The 24,852-nt window shown below is 35.3% G+C and overlaps 1 pseudogene; it reads right to left on the minus strand.

Annotated features, from left to right (window-relative positions):
- Positions 1 to 8,506: 8,506 nt before the first annotated feature.
- LOC120193171 lies at positions 8,507 to 23,855 on the minus strand (annotated as a pseudogene).
- Between the last annotated feature and the right edge of the window lie 997 nt (positions 23,856 to 24,852).

Genomic DNA, 24,852 nt, shown 5'->3' on the forward strand with positions numbered 1-24,852 from the left:
AGAAATGCCATGTCTCATAGGCAAAAATCTTTTCTTGGATTCTTCCATATTGAGCCTTTTCAACACTTTGTCTATATATGTGCTTTGACACAGACCTAGAAGTCATCTTGATCTATCTCTATAGATCTTAACTCCTAAGATATACGCTGCATCACCCAAATCTTTCATAGGAAAACAACTACTTAACCAAGTCTTAACAGGCTATAAAGTAGGTATATTATTTCCTATGATGAGTATGTCGTCTACATTCAAGATTAGGAAAGAAACAATGCTCCCACTAGCCTTCTTATAAACACAAGGCTCATCTTCATTTCTATTGTAACCAAACTCTTTGAATGCATTATTGAAACGAAGATTCCAGCTTCGAGAAGCTTGCTTTAGTCCATAAATAGACCTTTATAGCTTACAAACCTTTCCAGTATTTCCTGGAAAGATAAAACCTTCTGGTTGTGTCATATACACATCCTCTTCAAGTTTTCCATTAAGGAAGGTGGTTTTGACGTCCATTTTTCATATTTCATAATCATGGAATACAGCTATTGCGAGCAGGATCCGGATGGACTTAAACATAACTACAGGGAAGAATGTTTCGTCATAGTCTACACCATGAACTTGTCAAAAACCTTTAGCGACTAATCGCCCCTTGTATGTTTGTACATTACCATCTATGTCAGTTTTCTTCTTGAAAACCCATTTACACCCTATAGGTTTGACCCCTTCAGGTGGTTCAACCAAAGTCCATACTTGGTTTACTGACATGGAATCCATCTCAGATCTCATGGCTTCAAGACATTTCTCAAAGTCTGTGCTAGACACTGCCTCTTGATAAGTCATGGGATCATCTTGATCCATAAGAAGAACATCTCCATGTGTCGTAACGAGAAATCCAAATCTCTCAGGTGCACGATGTTTTCTTGTGGATCTACGCAGTGATTTTGTTTCTAAATCTGTTGAATGCTCCTCAACAACTTGTGAAACATGCTCAAATTTAGGTTCATTTATTTGTTGCTCTTGAACTTCTCCAAGTTAAATATTTCTACCCTTCCCTTTCTTTGAGAGAAATTATCTTTCGATTAAAACTCATGTTCGAGCAACAAACACTTTATTCTCGTTAGGGTTGAAGAAATAGTATCCCTTAGTTTCTTTAGGATATCCAACAAATATACTCTTATGAGATTTAGGTTCGATATTTATAGACATCTGATGTTTTATATAAGCTTCACAACCCCCAAATATTCATAAAAGACATACTGGGACGTTTCTCAGTCCATATCTCGTATGGTGTCTTTTGAACCAATTTAGATGGAACACGATTTAGTGTGAAAGCGGATGTTTCAAGTGCATGTCCCCAAAAAGAAGTCAGAAGATCACTATGACTCATCATCGATCGAACCATGTCTAACAGTGTTCGATTCATTCTTTCAGAAACTTCATTCCATTGTGGTGTACCAGGTGGTGTAAGCTGTGAGACAATCCCACATTCTTTTAGGAGTTCATCAAACTCTATGCTTAATTATTCTCGACCTCGATCTGATCAAAGTGCCTTAATACTCTTTCCTAGTTGATTTTGTACTTCATTTTTAAATTCCTTAAACTTTTCAAGGGCTTCAGATTTATGGCGTATAAGATAAATATACCCATACCGACTGAAGTCATCGGTAAAAGTAATGAAGTAATGAAATCCTCCTCTGGCTTGTGTATTCATTGGTCCACATACATCACTATGTATTAACCCTAATAAATCACTTCCTCGCCCACCTTTACTATTAAAATGAGCTTTAGTCATTTTTCCCAACAAGCAAGATTCGCATACATCATATTGTTCGAAAACAAATGAATCTAAGAATCCATCTTTATAGAGTTTTGATATGCGTTTCTCACTTATATGGCCTAAACGACAATGCCAAATATAAGTTTGATTCGAGTCATTTGTTTTTGATCTCTTAGTATTTATGTTATAAATTATGTTATCTTGATCCAAAATATAGAGACCATTAACCAATTGTGTTGAACCATAAAAAACACTATCGAGATAAAAAGAACAACAATTATTCTTAATAATAATCTCAAAGCCAATTTTGTCCAAATAAGAAATAGAAATAATGTTCTTAATCAAACTAGGGACATAATAGCAATCCTCTAAATTTAAATCAAGTCCACTAGGAAAAGATAAAACATATGTCCCTATAGATAATGCAACAACTCTTGCTCCATTTCCCACTCGTAGGTCCACGTCTCCTTTAACCATATTCCTTCTCTTTTGCAGTCATTGTACAGAAGTACAAATATGAGAACCACAACCAGTATCTAATACCCAAGAAGTAGATGTTGACAAATTAACATCAATAACATAAATACCTGAAACAAACGTTCTGTTTGCTTTTGCCTTCTTGACCTCTTCAATGTAAACAGGGCAGATTCTCTTCCAGTGTCCGGTCTTATCGCAATGGAAATATTTTCCTTCTTTGCTAACTCCCCCTTTGGGTTTCAATGCATTTTTTTCCTTTTGGTTTGGTCTTACCATTGCCCTTAGACTTTGCCACTACCTTTTTCTTTCCATTTCCTTTGTCCTTGTGGACCATCATAATGGGCTTAGGTCCAACCTTTTTCATGTTACTTTCATCAGTTCGTAACATGCCAAGTAATTGTGGTAAAGTCTTGTTAATTTCATTCATGTTGAAATTAATGACAAATTGACTAAAGCTATCTGGAAACAATTGCAGGATAACATCGGTAGCCAATTCATCTTTGAGAGGAAATCCCAGCTTTTCCAACGTTTGGATGTAGCCCATCATCTTGATGACATGAGCTCCTATAGGAGTTCCCTCTTCCATTTTGCATTGAAATAGAGCTTTAGAAGTCTCATATCTCTCTTGACGTGCTTGCCCTTCATATATTTCTTTGATATTTTGAATCATCTCATATGCAACCATGTCCTCATGTTGCTTCTGAAGCTCAGGAGTCATAGTGGAAAGCATTAGACATCCAACATCTAACATATCATCCACATGTTTCTTGAATTTGTCTTTGTCAGCTTTTGAAGCATTAACTGCCGGTTCATCAGGAACAGGTTCCTCAATGACATATTCCTTCCTTTCCTGTTTGAGAACAATTCTCAAATTACGAAACCAGTCAAGGAAGTTTATGCCATTAAGTTTATCCTTCTCAAGGAGTGATCGCAGTGATAAAGTGTTGTTTGCAATCTACAACAATGGAAATATTAAAGTAAGTAAATTTACCGAATTAAAATTTATAAATAGGACTTTATTTACAAATTACTCCCACTATTTTATTCAAAATTAAAAACCCTCTTTGTTTTAATTTTGAAAAAATTCAACAAAAATTGTTCTAGTGGGTGAGGATCCATAATACATCAATTTCCTAAACAGCTTTGGCTTTTTTTAGGATAATGATTATTTAGGTAAGTAACACTTTACTAGTTACATCTCATGTAACTCCTCATTTTGATGAACAACTTTTGTTCAAGTCATCTCATGACTTATCCAAATATTTAACCTCTAGGTTTCTAATCCTATTAGAATAACCTAGCTAAGTTATTACCAATATTTCAACTGGTGAATATCACTTGCTTATTATTCGCGTTTAACCAAGATAGATTTATGTGCCAATGCTTTGACAAAGCCCACACAATATTGATCAAAGCCTTAACGAGGGTAAATATTGGACGGTTAAGTTAACTTAGATTATAAAGAGGGATTTGCGTAATTATCTCATCATTGTTCGTTTTAATATTAGGCCCTTATTGATCTCATCAATATTTATTCTTATTTTATCATTTGATGCATTGCATACATAACAAATATAAAAATAAATAAGATGCAGTTGTTATAGCCCAAAACAATGACTAAGGTGGCCTATCCCAAGCTAATGGGAGAACCAAGAACCCTAAAGCCTAATACTGTTCTCTAAGCATCTTCTCACCATTCTTCTGCTCCTTGTGAATCTTCATAGGTTTACAATTTTAAAAGAAACTCGGTTTACATACGAGGGAGTAAGATGAGAAGAGAAATACAACAGAGATATAGAAAGGCGCGGCTCACAGACCGTATTTCAAAATAAACCATTGTAAATTGAACAAGAGTTATAACTATGCTTATCAAACACCGTGCAAAACAAACATATCATATATATATATATATACATGTTGTTACGCCTTTGTTAAAAATATTAATATGGGCCTTCAATTTTTATTGCTGATGAGGTGTTAATGGGCGAAGCCCCTTGCGGGGTATAGGGGCGGAGCCCCAAGCGCGCTTAGGCCGTCGTGGTACGACCGGTTGGATTTTTTTTTTGAAAAATAGTACTTCTGTTTCCATGGAAAAACTTCACGATTTGATAACAATTATCAACAGAATCGTGCTTTTGGGATTTTCAATCCAGGTTTTCTGCATCGGAACAACCATTATTCCACTTCCAAACGTGATCTACTATCGCACTCCCACAGATCATCCAGCAACAAATCGATTGAAAAACATATTAACAAATTAACATATTAATCTTTGCGGTTATCGATTCGAACAATAATATCAGCATATTTACCGAAAACGATAAAACTAAAACAAGCATCTCATACATATCGCATCAACCAAAAATTTAACCCAAATGCAGATCGTACAAGTGGCTCTAATGCCACTGTTGGGACCGTTGATGTACCCCATGGCGTAGCAGAAACAAAACTAGACGGTCTCACCAGTGATCCAAGTATGAAAAACTAAAATCGAGAGGAAAGGATACGAATACTTACAGCGAGTTCCTTGAAAAACAGCAAGGACAACAGTGAATACTGGTGGTGTAGATCGGTTCGAATCGTAAGCCTCCACGAAATCACGTCTCAGCCTCTACTCAGGTCACCCGATTGAGAGCAATATTTTTCTTCCCCAAAACAATTTTGAGAGAAAAATGGCTGAAGGTTTTGTGTGTGTGTTCTAAAACGGATGCTAGACCTAACACACCCTTTTATAGCCAAGTTACCCTAATCATATTAGGGTTTTATTATTTCAAATTAATTAAATCTATATTTAATTAATAGAATTTAATAATCCTTTTTATATCCAAGTTATCCTAATCATATTAGGGATTTTATTATTTCAAATTAATTAAATCTATATTTAATTAATTGAAATTAAATATTCAGGATTATTAAAACATATATTTAATTAACTCTAGATATATATTTTAGTAACGTACAATAAATTGTACATCTTTGCTCATTTCAATCCTAGGGTGTGACCTTGTAGGTTCTTGTAACGTTAGCAGTAATTATTAGAACAATTATAATATTACATACAATGAGTGACATCTAGCAATATATCATTGTCACCTAAGTTACAAGAAAATATGATTAGACATATCATCTTGGTGATTAACTCTTTTATGTATTACATCCTTATGTCCTTTATATCTAGAATAGTCACAAGTCTTGGAATAGTCACACTTGTATAGCCCATCTATTGTTTCTTGATATCTAGAGTAGACTTTAATTAACGAATAGTTTATGATATCTCATATCAACTTATTCGAGCATGGCCATGCGTTTCTAGTCTTACTCAATCAAGTGGACTGTGATATATTTCCTATTATGCAGGAAGGACAAATCCTATCTTAATCATACACACCCACTACATATTTTGAGATATATTCAATAACAGTCTTTATAGAGCAACCAGTTACGGAGCTTGTTTAGTTGCATCAAAACATACAACAATATATGTTGGGATAGTATTGATCTCAAGTCTGAGGATCATACATATAGTCATCACCATGAGCAATGTTATGATTGTCACATAATAATCCAAGACATATGCTCATGGTCGGTCAATCCAATACATTGTTCTCTAACAATATAATAATGTATCAATTTTGACATCTCTATGTCAATGACAACTCGTTGTCATCAATTAATAACATGTTAGTCTTAAGCGTATTATTATTGTCCATGCCCATAATAATACTTGATTAGGGATCTTTTAATAATAATAATTATGTCATTATATGGACTTTATTATCTTCCAGTTTATGTTAAACACATATATATAAATGAAAGAAATAGCGGCAATGTCTTTATTCAATAAAATCGATAAATAAAAGTGTTATTACAATCATCATATGATTGGTCTTTGGGCATACTCTAACACCCCAGTGATCAATCCAAGAGATCTGATTAGAGTGTAGATTGTGGATATGTGGGGATGTATTTCCTAGCATGTCTGACCGATGAGAAGAGGAACCTTGGAGCATGCCATTTTGGGACTAGAGGATGCTTCGGCGGGATTGCCCCAAGACATAGAGTGAGACTCCAGCACCGACTCAGATATTTGTTCAGATAGTTCAGAGGGGTTGGGGACGACCTTCGCGAGGTAGGAGTTCTGCTTCTGAGTAGCACATTAGGGGCGCTGATGATTGGTGACTGGAGTAGAACCTCGTGTAGCCTTATGCCAGTACGTCATTCGATCCTAGAAGGAGTGTGACGCGGTTGACGTGATCTCATGTACCTTTACTATGTTTTCTATTTCGGTTACAACATTAGTAGACCCATGATCCACACACTCTTATATATGTTATGAATTAGTACGATAAAGAAACCTGTCAGCCGAGAATTTAGAGATAGAAGTCAAAGTGTCTAGTCCTATGGGTTAGATGTTTTTATCATTAAGGTATATCGTCAATATCCGGTCAAAATTCAAGGTAATGTTTTCCCATCCGACCTAATGGAATTATTGTTTAGAAAGTTTGACTTAATCTTAGGCATGGATTAATTTTCGAAGCACGATGTTATTTTGAGGTGCAGGCCTAGGCAACTCAAGCTTAGGAAGGATGATGGAACTAAAGTAGTGATGATTGGAGAGAAACTTGGGTGAATAAGGATTGTTCCAGTGATTAAGGGATAACGGATGATTGATCGGGGTTGTAAAGCCTTTCTAGCTCACGTGATCGATGCCATAATTTTTGTTCCCACACTTCAACGATATTTGAACCGTTCGAGACTTCCCGGACTTGTTTCCTGAAGAATTGTCAGGATTACCACCAGACCAAGAGTTAGAATTTAGCATTGAGGTGTTGCCAAGTTTCGCTCTGGTTTCCATTGCTCCCTATCACATGACACCAACAGAGCTAAAGGAGTTAGAAGGCCAAGTCCAAGTGTTGCTAGAGAAGGGTTTCATCCGACCAAACATTTCTTCTTAGGGAGCGCCAATTATCTTTGTTAAGAAGAAAGATGGATCAATGAGGTTGTGTATCAACTATCAACAGCTAAATAAGGTAACCATCAAAAACTATTATCCCCTCCCTAGAATAGATGACCTCTTTGACCAGCTTAAAGGAGCGTATATGTTCTCCAAGATAAACTTGTGGTAGGGTATTACCAGTTAAAGATTAATGATGCCTACATAGCAAAGATGGTGTTTAGGACGAGGTATTTCACTCTTTTTTTGATCTCATGTATGTTAATCCATTGTTTGTTTCATTGAAAAATGCCCCGAACTATAAAAACTTGGTTTAGAACCCTTAAAATTCTTTTAAAAAATACATTATAATAATAAATTTAAAAATAAAGATACTAAAATTCTAAATCTATATTAAAACATTTTCATATTGTAATAATAATAATAATTCAATTTACATAAATTTTATTATCTTTATTTTTTTAATATTTCGTGTACAGTATAAAACTACAGGTGTATTTTTTTTTCTTCCAAGTGTTAGTTGTATAATCAAATGAACTTTTTAAGAGATATTGAATTGATGATTTTATTATATTTTTCATAAAAATTAAAAAATAAAACCTCTTATCATATGATTAGTCAACATTGCCCAATTGATATCAGTTCATGATCTACATTATCAATTAAAATTTCTAGTGTATATAATATGGAAGTATATCATCGACTTTTATTACAGTTTCAGTTATTACTAGATATGACATGATTTATTGACCCATTTTTATACGTTGTGACAGAGTAATCAAAAAATATATTACACACTCAAATTTCCAGATGAGAAACATTTAATTTTTAATTAAAAATATTTGGTAACGGGAAGAACTTGTGATATTTGTTAGCCTTATGCAACTTAGTGTTATTGTATGCAATATGATATTTTCTCAAGCAAAAATCAAAAGTTTTGACTTCACATGTAATGATCTTGTAATCAACTTAATATTTTTGATAAATGAATCAACAAGACCATTTTTTGTGTATGAAAATGAGCAAGTTGTTCAACACTCATTCCAATAGATATGCAAAAATCATTGCAAGTGTTGAATGTAAATTCACCAATATTGTCAAGATGAAATGGCTTTATTAAAATATAACAAAACTATGCTTGTAATTTGAATAATTGCAAAAAGCATACACAGCTGCTTTTAATTCCAAAATAAACTGTGCATACAAATGAAAATTTAAAACAAGTTGCTGCAGTTTCCTCTTCAGTGCAAAACCAAGAACTTGCAGCTACAGAAAATTCCCACATTAAGTTGACACCATGTTATATGACAAGGAAGATACAATATTTAGCAAAAGAGCAGGAAACCCTATCCATCAAATTAAAGGTTGTCTTTTAACCATTTAACAGCTCTATTTGCAATCGACCTGCAAAATACCACGTTTTCTATTACTGTAAAAGCATAAAACCGGAAACCAACAAAGAAACTCGAATGAAAATGACAATGGAAATGGAAATATTGGCCTAGAGAGATCTGCTGTGAATGGCATATCAAAGAAACAGTTAAAATCTGGCTTCATAATTCCAGATTGTGCGGTTCTAAAACGACTGCGCCGGTAAAGTTTCATACCCAGTGCATCAAACTCGAAAATTCCACACTCCAAGCCAAAGAAATAAATATCATCGCAAGTTTCTCTTTATAGAATCTAATATATATATATGGAGTCGTACATCCATGAAGAAGACGAGCCTGTGAGAATGTGCATGCTCACAGAAACACAGCAAGAGAGATTACCCGGCGAAATTTTTTAACTTTGTCCACGGATTATTCTCATCTGCTGCTTCTTCAGTTTTCTCTGCATCGGCACCAACCTTAATTCCGGCAGCTTTGGCTGCAAGAGTAAATATGAACGTTAAATTCATGTAATCCAAACAATAAACAACTAATATCTATGATTACCACAGCATTAATCTTGCGGATGTAAGAGAAAGAAAACAACTTTATGCATACAATCCAGATTGACAGTGGTATTAATTAAATTCGGAAAGCTTTTGCTATACGACAGTGTGTAAGACTTCCACACTAACAACTAAATAGTCTTCCGCATTAGGCAAAAGCCATTGCTTACTCGAAGGCTGAGTCCTGGGGCGAATTCGAGAGCGACTGCCGCTTGAATTACTCAGAGAGGCAAGTTCTTCAAGCAATTCTCGTTCTGTGGAACTGCAAATATAAGAAAAAAATCAGCATGTGGTTACTGGAAATATCTAATTTAGATAAATTCACGCCGTTGAGGGAACAGGCCAGATCATTAGAATAAACTGCTATATCCATTGAACAATTTTCACATAATCTATCAAAAAAAAGGTTACTAATTTACAGTTTCCGGTAAAACGCCATAAATTAACTAATTTAATCAAAATTTCAGATATCCCATCATGAACTATTTTTATGCAGCTCTTTAACAAGATTCAAAATCAAGAAGTGTAATTAACAAAAATCCTAATATAGCATTAATGCACCATTCTCAACTCCAATTAGGCCATTAAAAAGAATATGTTCTTCCCAACTAGCACTAAGACCTAATTTGCCACCATAAAATAGATCAACATGGATTTTTGCAACTTCACTACATCATCATAAACTAGACCACTTGTTGACTTCTGGGTAAATGAGTTGTTTTTGGAAAAATATGGTCCGAAAGGAATATCTAAAAAAAATCACAATTATATGTTCAATTCTCAACACAGTTTGGCTAATCCTATTTCCACATAATTAAACAATAATAAAATTAGTATTGTACCTAATTCTATTCGGTATGGTAACTTTGATTGTGAATAAATGATCTCCACGTATAGATGGTTTGTTCAGCTTTGGTGCGCCTTTTCTTGCAAGGACTAATACATCCCCTGGTTGAGTCCCTTGCGGGATCTGTAGGTCAGTTACCCCTTCCACTGTTTTCACCTGTTTTAGTGAAAATGAGCCAAATACTTGATACAAATATGTTCTTAGGCTCTTCTTCTTGAAGTAACCAACACCCACATCAAAAGCATATTTGAACAAGAGTATAGGGATATGGTCCTACAAGAACTATCCACATACATGAAAATCTTGAAAAAAAAATTGAACATATCTGTGCTGGACATATTGTCCAACACTCCATGTCCGAGTAAAAGTTTTTTTATTAGAATTGGAGGTCTCGTTAAAAACACCCTTCATAATTGCGAAAACCGAATAACGAACCCAAATTTATAAACACTCGCATGTCCGAGTAACATAGTAACGAAGAGAAGTGATGACGGGGAAATACGAATATAGCTGCTACCACCATAAATATTTATATCATGTTAACAAACCAAAATTTAGCAGATATAGCTAAGGAAACTGAAAACACAACTTAGGTGTGCAGGGCAAGAATGAGATTTCTCAAGAAGAGTCTTTTTGGCGTAATGCCATATGCATCTCTACGATTGAAGCTATTCCAGGTTATGGAAACTAGAGAACATGCTTTTGTAAGGTAATGTATAACAGATAAGAATAGGGTTGCACAGTAAACTATTGAAAAATAAAATATTGAAAACAATCTTCAACCAAATAAGAACCAGAGAATGAATGAGAAAATTTGCAGACCCATGTTTACCATAAGCAAAATTACTCTCCAAAACCGTGCATGAATAAAGAAAAATGCATGCTTTTTCACACAACTTTCTCCATTTATAATAATGGATATGAAAACTAAAGCGTCAAGAATTAAATACATGAATATATATGATGATATAGAGAAAAGTGAACTACCTTGACAACAGACCCAAGTATGGCATCAAGGTAACTAATGGACACCATTGAGGAAAAATTTATGCCATCTCTTTGAATTCCTGGGATCTCTTGAACATCTAGATATACATAAAGATCACCTGGAGGGCCCCTGCAAAAACCAAAAAGCGTAAACAATATAAATAGGCAACAGAATTCAGAAAAAAAATTACAAAATGTGCTAGTTGAGAACAAAAGGGAAGAACATAAACTGGAATGGTTAAAAAGGACAATATAAGAACATTTCAGTGGCAACACTTCAATGAAAACATATATATGTGTGTGTGTTTGTCTCCATCCTCCATATATATCAATACTGAATAAAAGCAGTGTAATCATAGTACAGTTGCAAGAAGTTAAGCTCAACCAACATGGTCAAGGAATTCAAGAAAATGAAAATCAGTATCATCATAACTTAAGGCAAACTTCACAACTGTTGACTTGTAAGACTGGAAATGCACTCCTTGTGATTCAATATAACATGAATTGGCTGTTAGGATGTAAGATATAGTCTTGGATCGTATTTTAACTTCTTCCAGGTAACCACTAAACTAATGTTTACCCTTTAAATGTCCAAAACAAATATAAATCTATATCTGCCAAGAAACCTATGGGCAACTTTCATATCAGCTCACTATGTCTGACATAAATGAGCTTATATATATCCAATACTATATTTTAAAGGAAGAACCTATCTAGTATGATCGGAAAAAAAATGCAAGTTCAGAATGTAATTAGCTTTTAATAGCAGAAGACATCATCAAGGTTAGAGACACAATAAAAAGTCCATCTACATACCCTTTTGGTCCAGCATCACCCTCCTCTGCAACTCTGAGGATACTGCCTGCACTAACTCCAGGAGGAACCTTGACTTTGATATTTTTCTTTACACGTATACATCCTTTACCAGAGCATTTCCGACAATTTTCAGAAATAATTTCACCGTCCCCACCACAATTTGGACAAACAGAAACCTAATGTGTTGCAATGGAGAAGCTATATAAGAAATACCTTATATAAAATCATCACATAGGTTCTAAGCAGAAATCAAGGTTCGAACTACAAACTGTGAAAAAAATTAAAATTTCATCAAATCATTATATTTAAACATGATTGCTTCCTAATCTAAAAGCTACATCATCAAACCCTTCCTACATCCAATACAGATATTATAAATGTTCAATACCTCTCTGTTCTGCACACAGAACATAACAAAGTCTTAGGTGTTACTTCCTTTATGTTTATTGAGTCAAATTCAACATTCGGAATCAATAAAAAAAAATTACAATTTATATGGCTGTAATACATTACATGACAGCATCGTCAGTTTTTTACTAAGGTAGACAAAAATCCCTCCATAGATGTGCCTACATGGCTCTCTCAGTGATTCCGAGCAGTAAGGCAGTACACATTTCTTTTGTACAAAACTGATCTTTGGAGTCAAACAGATAGCTCCACTGCTCTTGTGGAGATAGTGGAAGACCAAGTCCACCTTTCTCAACTACTTGACCTACATGATTCCCATGATATACATGATGCTAAAGAGGAGCTGCAAATCTTACTTGACAACCTGGATATCCTCCATGTTCCACAACTTCAGTTCAGCCATGTTATCCATTATCCTCTATTTTATAGGAATTTAGTTTTGTTTTCAGCAAATAATAGTCCGAACCATTAAAATTTTAACTGACTAAAAGGTGTAGTGAGAGAAGCTCCAGCTTCTCTCTAAAAATCAGGCGTTTTCAAAAAATTTCTTTCTTTGAAAATCTCATACACACTCCCTGGCGTCACTTTTTTCATAACCCAGTGGTCGGCCACTGCTTCACTGCCGCAACAGTCACCGTCAACAGTCTCCGACCGTCGCTAGCCGGCATCAGAAAAAGAAGGAAAATATACCACTGGAAATAATCTCTTCACCCCAAGCATGGATCGGACGCTGGTTTTTTCAAAATCGAATTAGATCGTTGTAGATATAGAGGAAGATTGTTGATTCTGCCAGCCGCTTTTCCTGAAGAAACAAGTTGTTGCTTTGTGAAAAGATTATCCACCACCAATCGACGCATTCTACTTTCCATCCTTCTCTTCTGCAGTTGAACATCGGAACTTCCTGGTTTGCTCGCTTGAACGCCAGCATCAAGGATAGGCTTTCATAGTGAACCTAAGCCGAGTGTTTCTTTATTTCTGCCGCCATCGACGGTTACTATTTCCGTCTACAGTAATTCAGTTTCGAGCTTGGGTTCCTTCTCCTTAAATCGAACGACATCAGTTCGGCTTTTAATGTATTCTCCTTCGGTAGCCGCTGGATCGTCTCAGATCCGAGACAGGTTGGTTCCGATGTTATATAAGGCCTTCTCACCTTTGGGTTTTGCCAAAGGAAAGGCCAGATTTCGGTTAATGGTTCTGCCCGAGAGTTATGGCTCAAATATAGGGATGGCAATGGGTCGGGTCGGGTTTTTGGGTCACCCGACCCGAGAAGAAAGGGTCCTCCACCCGTGACCCGACCCGACCCGAAGAAATTAAGGTTTCACCCGACCCGACCCGAATATATGACTTAGAAACCCGATCCGAAATAATTAAAAAATATTTTTTTATTCAATAAAAACAGTGATTTAATTGAAAAAAGTTATATATAGAGGGGTAATATTGTAATTATCACTAAATATATAGGTAAAATTATATATATTTTTCGGGTCGGGTCGGATTTTTTTCACCCTAAACCCGACCCGAACAGTGCATTAAAAAAAAACTTGACCCGAACCCGAAATTTTTTTAAAAAAATTCGACTCGAACGGGTCTGGTTGAGTTGCCATCCCTACTCAAAGATGAAGGGTAGGAGGCGACAACGAGTTACCCAATCACAATCGGAAAATCGTCAGCCGTGAATGGCGAGATACACCTGTTGAGAAGGAAATTGTTAATGGTGGTAATCGGAAGCAGTCGTTGAGCGGTGGAGATAGAAGGGGTAAGTCGAGATCAAGTGGGGAAATGCATTCAAAGAGGTGTTCCGATGAAAAGTCGTCTGAAAAAGCAAGGAAGAGGAAAATCGAGTCTCGGAATTGGTGGAAGGAAGGCCAACCGAAAATCCGTAATGGTACAGAAGTGGTTGCTACACGTTATTTATCGAAAATTTACCAAAGAAGATCCATTGGAAGAGGTTTGGATCTTTTTTTTGCATCCACGGTCCGGTTATCGATGCTTTCATTCCAAACAAAAGAAATTCAAAAGGCGTTCGCATTGGGTTCATCCGTTTTGCAAAAATCGAAGAAGCAAGGAAAGCAATCTCATAAATGAATGGCTCCTATATTGACGAAAGCAAAATTAGTGTTTCTTTGGCTAAATTTAAACCTCGACATTCTTTTTGGAGAAAGTCCTCTATAACTATTCACCATAAGTCGGGGATGGAAGTTGTTTCGAGAAATTTTCATAATGAAGTTGAAGGTGTTATGGACGAGGATAAACTTCACGTGTTGAGCAAATGTCTAATGGGTTGGTGCAAGGACTTTATCAAAATCGGTAATCTCGCTAGTCAAATGCAAGTCAATGGACTCACTGGTTTCTCATTGATAAGAGCTGCTGGAAATGCAGTACTTATGATTTTTGAAGACTCTCGCTAAGTGGTTCTCCAGAGTTAAAGCCTGGTCAGAAAGTGTGGTGGTGGAATGTCGTCGAGTGTGGTTAGTTTGCGAGGGAGTTCTTTTCACGCTTGGAATTGGAATACTTTCAAAAACATTGCAGACAAGTGGGGTAAATTATTAGCAATCGACGAAAGCTGTCAATCACCATTATCTTTTGATCGAGCAAAAATTCAAATCATCACAAAGGCAAAATTGAGAATTGACGAGTCGTTGGAGTTGAAGGTCGGTGCTAACTCATTCAAAATATTGGTGGATGAAATTGAGCCTTCCTTCAAATCAAATTCTGGGGTCTCTGACGAGTCGATAATCATTAGATCTCTTTTCTTCAATTGGGGCTTTGATTTACTTTAATGGTTGCAGGTGTTGGTTTTATTTTCTGTTTTGTTCTTTTGAGTTGTTTTGTTCCTTTTGCTGGAGGTGTAAATGTAGGAATTATAGAAATATGATTTGTTATGATATCATTCCTTTAGTTAAGGGGTTCTGTACATATATTTATACAATCCCTTATTTTAAAGGATCACATCTTAGGATTAGTATCTTTCCTTTCTTAAGTGTTTCCTACTTTAGAGAGATAATTTGTATATAAAGATGTAATCTGTCCTATTGAAAATAATATGAAAATACAGAGAATCTCTGATTTCTACATGGTATCAGATTAGGTTACGATGTCCACAACTTCTTATCCTACTCCTGAGATAACTTCAAACCCATAAACTTTTTCTGGTTGTGCTGCTCAATCAAAAGGTCATCTGGTCATGAAAGAACTAGAAGGTAAACCTCATGCTACAATTTTTTTCTCCTCCCAGTTGACCCCTAATTGGATCTTCGATTCTGGTACTACGGATCATATGACTGGTAATAAGGATTTGTTTTGCAATTTCTTTCCAAACTTTGGTAAAGCTATCAAAACGGCTGATGGTTCCTTGTGCAAAATAGAAGGACAGGGCACTGTTATTCTCAATGACCAGATTGTACTTAAAAATGTCCTCTTCGTACCAAATCTGGCTTGCAATCTCGTTTCCGTTAGTAAACTTTCCACCGACTTGCACTGCTCTGCAATTTTTAATGATATTGATTGTACTTTGCAGGCACTGAACTCGAAGAAGATGATTGGTAAGGCCAGCTTGCAGAATGGTCTCTATATTCTTCCTGCCTCTACTAAAACCGAAATCTCAAAATCTTTCACCGTTTTAGAAAAAAATGATAATGTTATGTTATGGCACTATCGTTTAGACCATCCTAGTTTCCACTATCTTGCAAAAGTTTTTCCTTCTCTATTCATTCATAAAAGGCCAAATTCTTTTTCTTGCAAAGTTTGCTCTCTTGCCAAACATACTAAATCAACTTATTCTCCTTCTACATATAAGCCTTCTCACCCTATTGCTTTGATACACAGTGATATTTGGGGCCCTTCTCGGGTGAAAAATGCTGATAATTGTAAGTGGTTTATCACAGTAGGATAACTTGGACTTATTTGCTAAAAGATAAATTTGAAACTACTGGTGTTTTTACCCAATTTTATAACATGGTTCTCCCTCAATTTGGTCTAAAATCCAGCTCTTTAAATCTAATAATGGCATTTAATTTTTTGCTAAGTCTTTGGGTGTGTTTTTCAAGGAAAAGGGCATAGTTCAGATTAGTTCTTGTGTTGACACCCCCACAACAAAACGGCATTACCGAAAGAAAAAATAGACACCTCCTTGAAGTTGCTCTTCTCTTCTATTTACCACTAATGTTCCAAAATATTTGTGGGGGGAAGCCTTATTAACTGCCACATATTTAATTAATCGAATGCATAGTAAGGTCTTATAATTTCAAACACTTCAATCTATATTTTTGCAATACTTTCCTCATTTTAAACCTATCTTCTCCATTCTTCCACTTAAAATATTTGGTTGTACTGTTTTTATCCAAAACATTGCTCCTAATAAGTCCAAGTTAGATCCTAAATCATTAAAATGTGTATTGGTTGGGTATTCTTCACTTAAGAAGGGTTATAAATGCTATCATCCTCCTTCTAAACGATTTTTTACCACTATGAATATAACATTTTATGAGCAAGATCCCTATTTCACTCAGGTTGAAATTCAAGGGGAGACATGGAAGGATTTTCAGCCACATCAGGTATCTCCTCCTACTCTTCATTCTCAACCTTCAGAATTGCCACCAATTTTGTCTTTACCTGCAGATATGTCACCTGTAACTACTCCCATTGATTCATCTGTAGTACCTATCACTACTTAACCCACACCTACTTTAAACACCCTTCCTAAAAACACACCTACTCACATTCAAAATCTTCCACAAACATCACCAATCAAACAACTTCGTGTATATACAAGGAAAAGAAAACATATTCCTGAGGCTGTTTTGCAATCTGATGCTTACCGAGAATTAGATTTGGGTCCAGCTGCCAAAATAGAAGAAGAAATCAGTAAGTCCACTTCCCCTACTCTAGATGACTTCCCTATTGCTATTAGAAAAGGGGTTAGACAGTGCACCAAGCATCCTATTGAAAAATTTGCTGGTTATAATTCATTGATGCCGTCTTTTCAAGCATTTACAGCAAACTTGGATAAAGAACAGGTTCCCACAAGCATAGTTGAAGCTCTAAAGGATTCAAAATGGAGAAGGGCTGTTGAAGAGGAAATTTGTGCACTAGAGAAAAATGCTACTTGGACCGTTACGGACCTTCCTCAAGGAAAAAAGGTTGTTGGTTGTAAATGGATCTTTGCTGTAAAGTATAACTCCGATGGTAGTATTCAACGATACAAAACTAGACTAGTGGCCATAGGCTTTACTCAAACATATGGGATAGATTTCACAAAAACTTTTACACTTGTGGCGAAGCTGAATACTGTTTGAGTACTCCTAAGTTTGGTTGTAAATTGCGATTGGAAATTACACCAACTTGATGTAAAAAACGCTTTTCTTTTTTTTTATAGAAGTTGGAGGTCTCATTAAAAACTCCCTTCATATTCTTCCACATACTTAAAAGTATGTTGAAGAACATTAGAAGGGAGAAAGAGTGCCTCATATTTTATTAAATAGAAGACCAAGTACATGTGGTAACACCGAACCCTCATACGAGAATATACACCAATACAAACCATATCACCTAAAAATCTTACATCTTCATACAAAAAGCTCCTAAGATAATAACTCTATTTGTAAAATACACCTCAAGATGTAATATAACATAGCAAAATAAAAGCCAACAATTACAACCACAAACTTAAAAACACTTTTCTTGATGGCAAGCTAGAAGAAGAAGTCTATATGAAGTTGCCACCTGGCTTAAAGTCTGTTGAATGAAGTAACAAGGTGTGCAAGCTCAACAAGTCTCTATTCGGATTAAAACAATCACCCAGAGCTTGGTTCGAGAGGTTCACTAAAGTCATTATGAAAAACGGCTACAAGAAGTCCCTCGTCGATCATACTCTTTCATCAAGGTAACTTCTACAAATAAGAAAGTTATCCTTATTGTGTACGTGGACGACATAATTCTTACCGGAGATGATGAAGAAGAGATTTGCAATTTGAAGTAGTTGTTAAATGAGGAATTCGAAACCAAGGACTTGGGAAAACTAAGGTATTTCCTAGGAATGGAGGTGGCAAGATCAAAAGAAAGACTTGTAATCAACCAAAGAAAATATGTATTTGATTTACTCAAAGAAAATGGTTTTTTTTTTGTTGTAAGCCGAGTGATACACCAATGGAAGCAAACTTGAAATTTAGCAAAGAAGATGAGTCTTTAGTAGACAGAGAAATTTCAAAGATTAGTTGAGAAACTAATTTATTTATCCTTGACAAGGCCAAATATAGCATTTCTCGTAAATGTGATAAGTCAACACATGACTAATCCTACTGAAGAGCATATGGCAGCAGCAAATAAAATTCTCAAGTACTTGAAGAAAACTCCAGGACACGACTTAATGTTTAAGAAGACACAAAACAGAACTATTAAAATTTTTACAAACTCTAGTTGGGCCGGAGACCTTACTGAAAAGAGATCCACTAGTGGTTGCTGAACATTTGTTTGGGGTAACCTTACAACTTGGAGAAGTAAGAAACAATTTGTCGTTTCAAGAAGTAGTGTTAATGTTGAATTCAGAGCACTAGCATTGGGAATATGCGAAGGAATTTGGCTACTTAAGCTACTAAAAGAACTTGGCACTAAGCAAGAGGATCACTTTAAAGTCTTGTGTGATAATCAATATGCTATTCAAATTGCCAAGAACCCAGTTCAACATGATCGGACAAAGCATGTTGAGATTGATAGGCATTTTATAGCTGATCAAGTTAACAAAAAGACAGTCACACTTTCGTACATTCCTTCAGAAGAACAAGTTGCATACATTCTTACTAAGGCTTTGCCAAAGCCTGTTTTCAATAAATTCATATTCAAGCTGGGATTATACAATGTATATTCTCCAGCTTGAGAGGGAGTGTAAGAATTATAGAGATATGATTTGTTATGATTTGATATCATTCCTTTAGTTAAGGGATTATGTACATATATTTATACAATCCCTTATTTTAAGGGATCACATCCTAGGATTAGTATCTTTCATTTCTTAAGTGTTTCCTACTTTAAAGAGATAATTTGTATGTAAAGATGTAATTTGTCCTATTGAAAATAATATGAAAATATAGAGAATTACTCTGATTTCTACAGTAAATTATTGACAGGATGATTGTCGATGGGATTTTCTGGTTGAGGAAGTTAGAGTTTTAGGTGTTTTTGGTTTGTTGTAATGGTGTATCTCTCCATTTGAGAATATTTGGTGTTTCCATATGTATTCGATACTATTATTAATAAACTATGACGTACTCTTTTCTTCCTTCCAATGTTCGTTAACATATTTCTTAGTATATGGACGAATACGAAGGGAGTTTTTAATGAGGCCTCCAACTTCTATAAAAAAAAATAGTCCGAGCCATTTGTTATAAATATCCTAGGAGTTGTTTTTAGTTTCAGGTGTGAATTTTATAATGTGAATTTCGAGATTATTGGTTGTAATTGTGTCAAGCTTCTTGCAATGCTACATCTAACAAATATTCCTATTTTGTTTTTTATCTTTTCCAATTTTTAAAAAAATTTGCTTCTATTACAAACTCTCATGTTCACTTCTTTTTTTACATAATAGGTTTTTTTTAGCATAAAATGTGACCAACTCAAGAACCAGTGAACCGATCCCACCTTTCGATCATCCAGGTAACCAACCTCAATTTCACCATTGGCTACAATAAATGTATGTCAAGTAGATAGTAGGTCATTGCTACAAGTAAATAGAATGCCTACTACCACCAAGGTCCTGATCCTAAAGGCAGATAGACACTTAAAACCCAAAAAAAGGCCACATCAAGAAATGATCAGTCCATTAGGCAAGAAAAATTCCAATTACCTGTGAAAACATGCCAAAGGGTGTCTGCTCAGTCCTCATAACTTGACCCCTTCCACCACAAGTTGAGCATATCCTCATTTTTGACCCAACTTTTGCTCCAGTTCCAAGACAAACTTCACATGTTTCTAAATGGGAAAGCTCAAATTCCTTTTCAGCTCCAAAAATAGCCTCTGAAAATTCTAAAGTAATGTTGTAACTGAAAAAATTGGAATTATCAGAAAAACATTGATGATAAAAGCCTTTGAACCATGATGCATAGATGCATACAAAAAAACATATAGAACTTGTACACAACAAAACTTGATTAACATTATTAGCAAGGGTTTATCTAACATAAAGGACATTTCTTCATAACAAAACTTGCAAGACATATTTGAAACTTATCAAAAAGAGCACTCAGGCAAGTGATATATGATGGGAGGGAATGTGGATGCGGCTACTTCGAGTGATTGGAAGAGGAGTGGTTTAGGTGGTATTTTGAAAGACATGTCTGGTTCGATTCTTGGCTCCTTCAAAGAGCCTGCTGGTCCGGGGCCCCCAACTTTAATGGAATTAAAGGCTATCCTAAATGGTTTAGATTTTTATGAATCTATTTGTCATAGGTTTAAAGATAGATTGATTATTGAGAGTGATAGTAAGATGGCAGTTGGCTGGGTTAAGGATGTGGTCTCTTGTCCTGTTGTTTATGTTCAAATTGTTAAAGACATTATTCAAAAGCTTAGTGTTTTTGAAGGTTTTATTAGTTGGGTTAGTAGGACAGCCAATATAGAGGCGGATGTCCTAGCTAAGGCTGGTATTGGTTGAATTATGTTCTGTTAAGGGCTGTTTCTTTCTGGTTTTGTATCTCTTAAGGGAGATTAGTTTGTATTACTTTGTTATATTTGAGTTTAATAAAATCCTAGGGCACTCTTTTCCTCCTTGTGCGGATTAAGGAACTATTTTTAAGTTCCGTTAATCACGAAGGGGGTTTTATTGAGGCCTTATATTCCTATCAAAAAAAAAAGAAAAATGAAAAGTGCAGAGAGAAGCATGTTTTGAGCATAAAACGAAAACAATCAAATGATTAAAAAATCCAAACATTGGAAATAGCGTGATTAAACAAGGAAAGAAAACACTGTCCCAAAAAAATGAAATGCTGTAAAATAATAAACTCAACGAGAAACAGTTAAGTAAACATATGAATTGATGACTGTAGCAACCTTAGTAAACATACTAATCAGTCAATCAACACTCACTGTAAACAAAGTGAATAATGAAGGACCAGTAACAATCATCAAAACACCAAACAAAGATCTCAACTTACCGTATATCATCACCTTTACTAACCGTATTTCGACGGCTTGTTCTGAATCCAGCTTGATCCATGCCAGGAAAACCACCCATACTTGATCCAAAGAATGTTTCAAATAGATAAAAGGGATTAGTCTGCAGGAGAAGAAAAATAATGCTTGAGTGGTACTTAGACAGACAGATGCCTAGTCACTGGTGCTGCATAGGCTAATTGCATGCTAGTTCATAGAGCATCAATCACAGCATTTTATAACATTTCACAGAATGATGGTGCACCACTGTTTGATTTCTCATCTAATGTGAAACAATCAAAGCCTACATCTCCACAAAGGGAGGGGGGGAGAACCCCCTAACTATGCAACAAAAGGAAGTCATTGCCTAAAGGTATAGACAAATCACAAATTGGCAAGTGAAAAGGCAATACTGACTCAGACAGGTAATCTCATAAAAAATTACTCACAATGATCAGGTGAATTCCGTATTCAAAGTGACATTCTCGGGGATTTAAATTGTTTTTTGGTTGCGTTGCATTTATCGCCATTGCAGGCCTAGCAGACGCTATTGCGATGATTGTGGATATCGTGGTCATGCAATAATGGTTTCGGATGGCAACACTACTGCTATATAGTGGCACTATTGCGGTAGCGAACTGCTATTTAAATCCCTTATGCTCAGGCAACCCAATATTTAGAAATAGACAACCAAAATATATATTTAAATGAAGAAAATATCATGGTAAAGTATGCCTAGACTTCATAGCATATACCAGATATCCCTTCCCGTTATGACTCCCAAGTACAAACTTAAACATACACACACGAGTAAATGCATACCGTATAAGCACTGGACTGTCCTCCTATTGCACTCTTGACTCCAGCTTCACCATATTGATCATACAATGATCTCTTTTTATCATCTGATAACACCTGACAGTGTTGCACTTCATTGTTCAAAAGACAATATGATGAATGAATTTGAACATGGTAGTGTAAACAATTAAGCCTCTAGGAAAGAAAATTCACAGCATTCCCGGTGGCAAAAAAATTATGTCATTAACAGAGAAAGGAATAAAATATAAAACAACCATGTCAATCAACAGTATAAATATCAAGACCCTTATATGCAACCAAAGGATAAACAAGAGAAGCTATAACTTAATATTTCAAGGCAGAAAAATATGAAGGCTATTACTAACAGTCCTTTTAATCTAAATGGTAAATGCCAAACAACATGAATGCAACTTGATCTAAGATTTTTTTGTGCATACCTCATATGCAGCACTAATCTCCTTAAACTTTTCAGTTGCTCCTGGCTCCTTATTGACATCAGGATGATACTTCAAAAGAAGATGAGAAGTTACAATGTCTGGATTACAAAGAGAAATGAAACAAAAGTTAAAAAATAGTTAATTCATTATTGTTCACAGTGTCAATACAAACTTAGGAGCTTCAGATTTATATGCGAGGACATATACAAATAAAAAAATCGAGGAAAAGCACCAATTTGCCTTCTCAGAAGGCTTATTTCCTAGAGGAAAGGAAATAGGTTGATTGAATCAAACCAGATCAGAAGTTCACAGCATAATATAGAAAACACCAGCTTGTGATAGTGGTGTATGAGGTACAATTAGAATCGTATAATTTCTAATCATAGCTCTTCTGCCATTGATATTATGACTGGCAACAGGTTACATACAAGTGCACTAGGAATACTTACAAGAAAGCAAAACATCTTAGACAGTTTTTCCTGGTGCAGACATAGAATTGATATATAAGTTTAGGCTGGCTATCAGCTACAATGGGAAAGACACCAAAGGCAGTCAAATTAAACACAAATAAACTTTCCAAGTAAACAATAATGCTGAGCATCTCAATAGAATGACCCATTATATTCAATCAGTCAAAGAATGAAGACAAGGTTTGTGTAAAAATGAGACACTTAAATCAGACCAAAAACTAAGCATTCACTCATATCCACCAACTCCAACAGTTAAAACCTGAGCCTTGAGCTCTCAGTTTGCTGGGGGAAAATTGCCTCTTTATCACAACTCAAATGCTAGAAAAAAAAAGAACCCACCAACATCTTATTGAGCTATCTTTAACTATTTCAACAAGAACACAAGCCAGTAACAAAACCCAGAAAGGAAATGCAAAACAATTGAACTGAGTGAAGTACCTGACGAGCTAATCTACGATAAGCGGCCTTAATTTCTTTACCGGAAGCAGATTTAGGTACTCCAAGAGTGGCATAATAATCCCCAGAAGCAGCCACCACCAGCGTCCCAAAACGGTGAGTACCAGCCCTACCATTATTCAATCTCCAAGAACAAGTCGAAGAAGAAGAAGAAGAAGAAGAAGGGAAACTCACACAAGCGAAGCTGTCGTGTGACCTGAGACGGGTTCAACCATTGAGGAAAACAGAACAGGAATACGAAAAAGATTGGGAAGTGTTAGAAGGGCGTTCATTTGGGAAACCAAGTGATGCAGGCAGCAGAGATAGAGAAGCAGTGGCTGCCATTTTATTAAAAAAAAGTTTTAAGTGGTTTTGAGAAAAGGGTGTTGGATAAAATTGATCTCTCTCAAGAAGAGAAGAACTTGGGTTTAATATCGTGATCCATGTTAGATTGTTGAGCTACAGTTTAACCGGAAACAGCAAAAAGATAGAAGGAAAGGATATGAGGGCATAGCCAGAAAGATTGGATTTTGTTTGTTAACTTTGTTTTGTACATGGACTGAACGAACACGTTTTGATATACTGCCCCACCATTTTTCTTTCATTTTCCTTTTTTTCCTTTTTTTTTCTCTTTTTGCTTAACTGTTTTAAGGATGTGCCAACAATTTCCAGAGGTGACACCTCCCTTAGTCGTATAATAAGTTTAGTATTCATTAGTAAGGCTTAGACCTTTTAAAAGTTGATCTGATTTGTAAAATTGATTGAAATCGATTCGAGTTAAAATTGTTTTTGATCTGCGCTGTGACGATCTGAAACCAACTTGAGTCGGAGCTGGTGTTGACCTGAACCCGAGTTGGACCTGGAAATTATGAATCTGAACCCGACCTGCACCCGACCTGAGAACGACATGAACCCGAATTGAACCGAAAAATATGATACCCGAACTCGAACTGCATACGACTAATATAAACTCGAACCCGAGATTGACCTGGTAAATAATTGGTATTGCCTGACTTGTTTTCTACCTGACATATTATGAACCTGACATGTAATTGACTCAACCTGTAAATGATCTGACATGTTGTTAAAGTGATCTAATATTTACCTAACTTATAAGTAATAAGTTACAATTAATATAGTTATGTTATTTTAAATTTATAATAAATTTATGATAATTAAATTAATATGAATACTTTTTAAAATTTAATTTTTATATTAATTATAATTTGTATATTATAAATTTAGTTTTTATATTATTTACAATTCTTTATATTATTTATAATTCTTATATTATAAATTTTATTTATAATAACTAAATTAAATTTAGATATTGTCTTATTAAACATGATTTTATTAA

The sequence above is a fragment of the Hibiscus syriacus genome, unplaced genomic scaffold (genome assembly GCF_006381635.1).
Source record: "Hibiscus syriacus cultivar Baekdansim isolate YM2019G1 unplaced genomic scaffold, ASM638163v2 tig00116989_pilon, whole genome shotgun sequence".
Classification (NCBI taxonomy): Eukaryota; Viridiplantae; Streptophyta; class Magnoliopsida; order Malvales; family Malvaceae; genus Hibiscus; species Hibiscus syriacus.